The sequence below is a fragment of the Kryptolebias marmoratus genome, linkage group LG13, assembly GCF_001649575.2.
Source record: "Kryptolebias marmoratus isolate JLee-2015 linkage group LG13, ASM164957v2, whole genome shotgun sequence".
Lineage (NCBI taxonomy): Eukaryota > Metazoa > Chordata > Actinopteri > Cyprinodontiformes > Rivulidae > Kryptolebias > Kryptolebias marmoratus.
The window spans coordinates 26772380-26780520 of NC_051442.1; positions in this window are offsets into that span (position 1 = coordinate 26772380).

The window sequence follows — 8141 nt, forward strand, 5'->3', positions numbered from 1 at the left end:
AACCCTCAGTACATCTACATCTAACTGAATGTATATCCATAAAAAATGGGGTTAAAAACAAAACAACTGGTCTTCTATGTTGTTTCGCTTCTCATCCAAAGAGCTTTCTCTATTCAAAAAACAGAGAGTGTGAAGTTTGAGCTTTTAAAGTTGAGTTGTTCTGTAAACTGGATTCACCTGCAGATTGCCCTCACTCTCCTAACAACAGAGGCTCGTTAGGGTCCTTGTTAGCCTTACTCACTGATGGGCCACTCTGGTCACATGAATGCAGGTCCTGATTGAAGTGAAACTGACTGGGTATCAGACCTAATGCTCCATTATTGGTTTTATAGGTTAAAACCTATAATGGAGCATTAGGCCTGATTTTAAATTGAGAAAGATCCTAAGATGAGAAGCGAAATGTCTTCAACTACAGAATAGATGTCCAGTTGTTTTTGTTTTTAACCCTTTTTTTGGATTTACCATGTCCTGGACGACTGGGAATCTACACCAGCATATTGAATGTATATCTAAAACTCATTAACATCTAAACTTAACAAAATTCAAGGTGGCAACCGCAACATTAATCAACATTAGCCAACACAAAAATCCCTATAGTTCAGTCAGTTTTATGGATACTGAGGTAAATTTGGTGTGGCAGTCACTGAGAGTCATCCCCAACTCATACTTCAAGACCTAACGCATTTCACAAAATCTTGTGATGTTGTGCGATATCGCACAAAACGTCTTTTACAAGCTTTGACTAAAATTGCTGTAACTATGACTTTTCTCATCATAAGATCTTAGTCTAAAACTCTAATATAAAAGATGGATGATATGCATTCCTTCAACAAATGCTAAGTGTTTAATTAAAATTGAGACTGCATCAAGAGAAACAAGATTGGTTTTTTTTGTTTGTTTGTTTGTTTGTTTAATTTCTTTGTGCATCTCTGCAGATTTGGTTTTCAACTTGAAGCATTTTAACTTCACCTAATTCTTCATTTTTTATCTTCACAGAATGAATGATTGGGACATCACTGAAGTTCTGACCTATGCACTGAATCTGAAACTTTGATGGAACTTAATGGTTTTGTTGTTGTTTTTGTTTGACAAACCAAAATTTAAAGAAATTAATGTTGCCTCAAAACACTGAACATTTCTGAGACAATTTAGCTATTTATTTATTTTAGAAACACTATCTATATTTAAAGAAGCTCCAGGTACAGACCCAATCCTCATTAGAAAGATCATCTCTCACAGATGGTTTAACCATCAGTGTTTTCCTGGAGGATATGATTTAAGAAAGGGAAAGTCTATGGATTTCTTCTGAGACTGTTCCCACTTAGCACTTTAAAAGAGGAATCAGAAAATGGGTAGACAGATATTTATGCCAAAAGATGAGAAAAACTGTGCAGAAAAATGCTTTTAATATAAACTATAAACTTTAATATAAACTTTTATCTTGTTTGTTTTTTTCTCTCACTAAATGTGCCTGTTTAACCAAGCAAGCCAGTAATAATAAAACACTTAATAAAATCTACTGCAGAAAAGTTGAAGTGTACTCATTGACAGTTTGAAATCAACCAGTGAATATAGCAATACACAGTACAGCCTGGTACTTATCTGACAATTATGAGGTACATACCTAGTACTACAGGGTACTATCTTATACTTATGGGGTACATACCTGGTACTAAAGGAGTGCGTAACTGATAATTATGAGGTAGGTACCTGGTAGTTGCGGGGTACGTGTCCAGTAAAGACAAAATACATTGTTTGTGTTTTCAGGGTACATACCTGGTGATTGCAAGATTTGGGTCATTAATTAACAGCCACAATGATTTTGATAAGTGACTACATTTTCTTCTTGATCGTCCATCGTAGTCGATAAAGATGATGGCTTCAGTGTTTATGTCTGGTGTGGCTTGCGAGTCTAATTCATGCCAGGAACAGTCTGCCACAGATAGGGCACTAATGGGAGGGATCGGATGTGGGAGGTATTGACCCCTTGCGTATCTCTTGCATGCGCTTGGCTTCTAGGGTTTGTGATCTTCTGCCTGCTTGGCTCCTTCTATGACAGGGGTCTCAAACTCCAGGCCTTGAGGGCCCCTGTCCAGGACATTTTAGGTTTTTCTGCTCCAACACACCTTATTCAAATGGCTTAATTAACTCCTCACCAAATCATCAAGTTGTCCAAGAGCATGTCCACAAGTCATTCATTTAATCAAGGTGTTTAAAAGCAAGAACACATCTAAAACATACAGGAGACTGGCCCCTGAGGAATGGAGTTTAACACCTGTGTTCTATGACTTGACTGCGCCAGGTCTCGCTCTAAAACCTGTTCTTCCCAGGTGTCCTTGTTGATGCCGAGGGCCTTGAGGGACTGCTTAAGTGTGTCCTTAAACCTCTTCTTTTGGCCACCAGCATTACATTTTCCATTTAAGAGCTCGCCATAGAGTAGTTGTTTGGGGATTCTTTAGTCTGGCATCCTCCTGACATGTCCTGCCAATCGGAGTTGGGCTTGCTGTAACATGGTATGGATGGTTGTTAGGTTGGCCGTGGTAAGCACTTCAATGTTTGGGATTTTGTCTTGCCATTTAATGTTCATGAGGTGTCTGAGGCTATTAAGAAGGAAGTGATTCAGCTGCCTTGCGTGCTTGCTATATACCGTCCAGGTAGAGTGGTGATGACTGCTGCACGGGACACCTTGAGTTTGGTAGGTAGAGTGATGCCTTGCCTGTCCCACACTTTAGTTCGCCGGCGTCCAAATGTTGTGTTGGCCCTAGCTATCCTGTTCTGGATCCCCACATCAATATGAACAGATCTAGATAGGGTGCTGCTGAGGTGTGTGAAGTTGTCTGATGCCTTGAGCCTTTCCTCTTTAACCTTGATACATGGTTCCTCATAAGCATTTCCTGGTGCAAGTTGGTACATCACTTCAGTTTTTTGGTGCTGATAGTTAGTCCAAAGTTATCACATGTCTGAGAGAACAGGTTTATGGTTTGTTGCCTTCCACTCCCTCTATGGTCTCTCTATGATTATAAAGTCTGCCATCAGTTCTGTATATTATTGGAATTCCTGTGTCAGAGTCTCTGAAGGCATCCCTCAGCATAGCAGAGAACATCATGCTGAACAAGGTTGGTGCAAAGACGCATCCTTGTGTGACACCATTTGTGACAGCAAAGGATGGAGATGTCTCCCCGTTGTCTTGAACTCGTGCCTGCATCCCATCAGGGAGTTGGAATACAATGGTGATGAAGCTTTGTGGGCATCCAAATTTGCTCATTATCTTCCACAAGCCTTCCCTGCTGACAGTGTTGAAGGCTTTGGTAAGGTCGACAAATGTCAAGTAGAGGTCCTGGTTTTGTTCCTGGCACCTTTCCTGTAGTTGGCTGATAGCAAATACCATGTCCGTTGTGCCTCTGCCAGATCGGAAACCGCACTGGCTCTCAGGGAGAAGACCGGATTTGAGGTGTTTTATCAGTCTGTTGAGTAGAACTCTGGCCAAAATCTTTCCAGCAATGGAGAGACGGGAGATTCTTATGTGGTTGTCACATGCCTGTCTGTTGTCTTTCCTCTTATACAGTTGAACAATCATGGCATCTTTGAAGTCCTGAGGAATTGTTCTTGTTGACCACATAGACTGGAATAGTTTTGTCAGTTTCTGTAGGAGGATGGGCCCCCCTGATTTATACACTTCAGCTGGCAATGCATCTTGTACTGGTGCTTTGTTGTTGGACATTTGCCTGATTGTCTTCTTCACCTCTTCTTCATTTGGGGATTGATTGAGGTCTGTGTTGAAGTCCACTTGGGGGAGTCTTTCTATTACTGCATCATTTATACATACTTGCCAACATTTGGGAATGTCAATGTGGGACAACATAGCGTGACAATTTGAATTAAACACATATCATAGTTGCTTAAGATCAGGGCTCTCAAGTTTTGATCTTTCTCTCCATCTTCTCAGCTGTTATATTTTAAATACTGAACAGTAAGTTGTAACTTGTTATTTATTAGTAATTAGTAGCTTTAGCTAACCTGAACATTTCCAGTCCTCTTCTTGATGCTCAGAAAGAAATTCCTGCTGTCTTTCAACCACTTTGAAAAGCTTTCTTTCATGCCTACATCTTTATCTTTCTGCCTCTTCAGTTTTCTACCTCTCCATCTTTAGCTCTCTGTCATCAGATGACAACACGACTCACATAAAAAAACAATCGCGCTCCTGCCCATGCTCAAGGGGGCGCGCAGGACCGCCACTGTGGACATAGAGTGGAGCGGGTCTCCTCTCTGCTGTGAGATTGACAGCCGTCGGTGCCTTGGGAAGTGGGCGGGGCTTACGGTACGCTGCAGAATGAGTGCTTTCTCACATTTAGCCGCCAAAGTCACTAGATTTGTCGCTAGTCGCTTTAAGAAAAATGCTAGAGGGATCTGAAAACTCACTAAATATAGCAGTAAAATGACAAAAAGGCCGTGTGCGTGTTTTTTTTGCCTGAGAAATACAAAGTGTGGCGTGTGAGGGCCGAATGTGGGACTTTTGGCTGTCCCGCACAGGGTGATGCGGGACAAGGGACGGGGGGGCTACATGCGGGACTGTCCCGCCCAATGCGGGACGGTTGGCAAGTATGTTTATAGCGGATGGCCTGTTTAGCACTGAGTTGAAGTGTTCAGCCCATCTCTCCAGAATTTGTTCTTTGTCGGTTATCAGTGTTGAACCATCAGAACTGAGGAGTGGGGAGGCTCCTGTTGTCTATGGCCCATAGACAGCTCTGAGTGACTCATAGAAGCGCTTCTGGTCATGTATATCTGCAAAAGTCTGTATTTCATCAGCTTTTTTGCTGAGCCAAGAGTCTTGCATTTCTTGCAGCCTGCCTTGCACTTGTTTTCTCATAGCAGAAAAGGCCATTTTGTTGGCTTGGGTTGGGCTGTCTTGAGCAATCTTTTGTAGATGATGTTTCTGCTGTAGCAGAGCTTTTATCTCCTCGTCATTGTCATCAAACCAGTGGTGGTGTTCCTTGGAGACATAACCAAGGTGCTCAGCTGCAGTGTTGTACACAATGTCGTGAAAACCATGCCAGTCATCTTCAATTGAGCCAACAAGTTGCAGATCTTCAAGCTTCTGAAGCTGAAGTTTGACTTGAGAGCTTTATCACATCTAGTTTCTTGAGACCGCCGCTTCTTGTGGATGTGAAAGTGCACTTTGGAGATTAGGAGTATGTGGTCTATCCAGCATTCTGCCCCACACATGGCCTTTGTTCCCCTAAAATCACTCAAATCCTTCTGCCTTGTTAAGACATAGTCTAACTGGTGCCAGTGCTTTGAGAGTGGGTGCATCCAGTCTTGTTTCGTGTAGGGAGCCTGAAGGTTGTGTTAGTGATGACCAGATCATTTGCTGCACACAGTCGAAGTAGGAGCAAACCATTGCTATTACACTTTCCGATGCCATATGGACCAATCATATCAGGCCATGTAGCAGTGTCATTTCCCACACGAGCATTAAAGTCACCAAGAATAAATAACTTGTCTTGTCTTGGTGTGCCTGCAATGAGTTGATCCAGGTTTTTATAAAACTTATCTTTGATATCCTCTCGGTTTGTCATTGTGGGAGTGTATGCACTGATGAGAGTTGCTTTGCAGTTAGGGCCAGTGGGTATCCGAAGCATCATCAGTCTATCATTTATGCCTTTGGGGAGACTAACCAGGTGGCGTTGGAGCTCGGTTTTTAAGGCAAAGCCTACCCCAGCTTCTCGTCCTTCCTCCTGCTTGTGGCAACTCCAGTCGAATGTTTATCCACCACCTATTTCTGTGAGTTGACTATGAGCAATGAGTGCTGTCGTTTTTCCTGGCCGATCTGTGCTTGCATTGTCCATGAGCGTGCGTATGTTCCATGATCCGAGTTTGAGTGGGTTTCTCTTTTTCTTGAGCTTGTCTCGACCGCTAAGATGGGATCCCCTGCAGTCTGCAGTCTGCTGGCCAGGGTATGTTGAAGCAGGCTATGTTTAGGGCACCTTTTCTAGCTGCTTCAACATGCTAGGAGGTGAGCAGAGCATTCCTAAAGAGGGCTGCAGAATCCTTCTGCTGCTCCGGTTAGGAGGAAACAACCTTATGCCCTGAGTCGCCTGTGTGTAGGTTGGTGGCTGCAGCTTCCAGTGGTCCACACCTGCTGTTTTCATTACTCCCCTGTTGCCACAGGACTTTACAGATATTTATGGATAGACTGGTTTGAAGCCATGACTTGCGCTTGACTTGGGTTATAGTGAGGAATAGTTGCGCAATATCAGTCTCACTCTCTCGTCTCTTCCTGATGGATCCAGTGGCAAGACGAGTCTAGATGACTGGAATCATTAGGGATGCAGTGGATGACCATGGCAGTCTTCTGCATCTCTGCCCTGCTCTACACACTCCACAGTGCTGGCTGTAGACACCGTCCTGCCCATTGAACCTTGTTAGTTTCCTCCACGCTGTCAGCTGTGTCCAGTCTCTGCATGATGGGTAGATGTTCCCATGTAGATCACCTGAGTTTAGGTCTCAGGCTACCCTCACCTGCTTTGGCACGCCTGCCGAGGCGGTGTCCCAGGGTGTGGCCGCTGCGCATGCTACAGCTACTTGGAGCCTGAGGTAAGAGTTGGATGTCAAGTGGAGACCAATGGGTATGAGCTGCCCTTAAAAGGGCATGGCAAGCCCTGACCAACAGAGGTACTACCCCTCCTTAAACACCCCCTTACACCCTACATTTTCTACAGTGTCAGATAAAAATAAAACCTAAAATATTCATATCAAATTAATTATAATGTTTGGATTACAACCAGGAACTACTCTGTCCTGTACAAAAAACTTGGGTAAATGTTTGGCCTTAAGATGAACACACAGGAATTTAAGATTAGCCAATCACAAATCACCATACATTGTTTTTTTCTATGTTGACCCAGGGATTGTTTTGGGATTAAAGCACATCTTATCTTTTGTAACAAGCAAACAGACCTGCAGTTTACTTCTCATTCATGAAGGCAGAGAAAGAGACAAAAATAAAGAACTCTAAAGGTCGCCTTGATCTCAATTTTATTGAGACTTCTCAAAATAATAATTCTCATGAATCTTTGTTGTGCCAGTAGTTAAAGGTATCACTTTAATTGGTCTTATGTTTAAGATAAGACTATATGCAGAAAAAAATTCACAGAAAAAAAATCATGCCATGCAATACATATGCACATACTTTTACTATAAATAATTAGCTTGTGAATTATTACAGTTATATAGTTTGATGGCTGTGGACAGGAATGTCCTTTGGTCTTCCTCCACCGGGGATGTGAAAGACTTCCTCAGGGACTTCACAGTGTTGTAAAGGGGGTGGGCAGTAAAGGCCTTGATGGGTGTTAGCTTAGCCAGCATCCTTCTGTCCTCCACCTCTGTGATGGACTCCAGTGGGCAGGCCAGGACAAAGCTGGTTCTCCTAATCAGTTTGTTGAGTCTCATCCCTCTTTCTGTGCCACCCGCTCCCCAGCACATGATGACATAGAACAGCAGAGAGGCCACCACAGTGTCTTAAATGTGCAGAGCAGAGCCCTGCATGCACAGAAGGACCTCAGTCTCCTCAGCAGGTGCAGCCGACTCTGGCCCTTCCTGTACAGAACTTTAGTGTTGTTTGTCCAATGCCTGGATGGTGTTAAAAGCACTGCAGAAGTCAAAGAACAAGACTTTCACAGGGCTCCCGTCCCAGGCGACTACACAAGACAGTGCCCAGTGTAACAGGTAGGTGACTGCATCATCCATCCATGCCAGGTCAATATGCAAACTATAGGGAGTCCAACACAGAGCTCATCTGGGTGTGTAGGTGGCTGAAGATGAACCTCCCCCCCTTTTTTTTGTCCTGTCATGGCATTTCAGGCATACTACCCTGTGTGCACCATGATGATATAGTTTTGACCATATCATCATTTCTATGCATATTTTCCAACTCCAAGCTGTATAAACTTGTCAGCTGATCAGGGGTGGAAATTAAAATTTTTTTACCAGCCACTCAATTATTTTACCAGCCACTATTTTTTGTTGTGACAAAAAGTTATTTCATATGATGATGGAGGTGGGTGGAAGCAGTTGTGGTGCCCTACAAGCTGAACAATACCTCTTTCTGGACACTGCATGGAAATAACTAGATTTTTCTTATT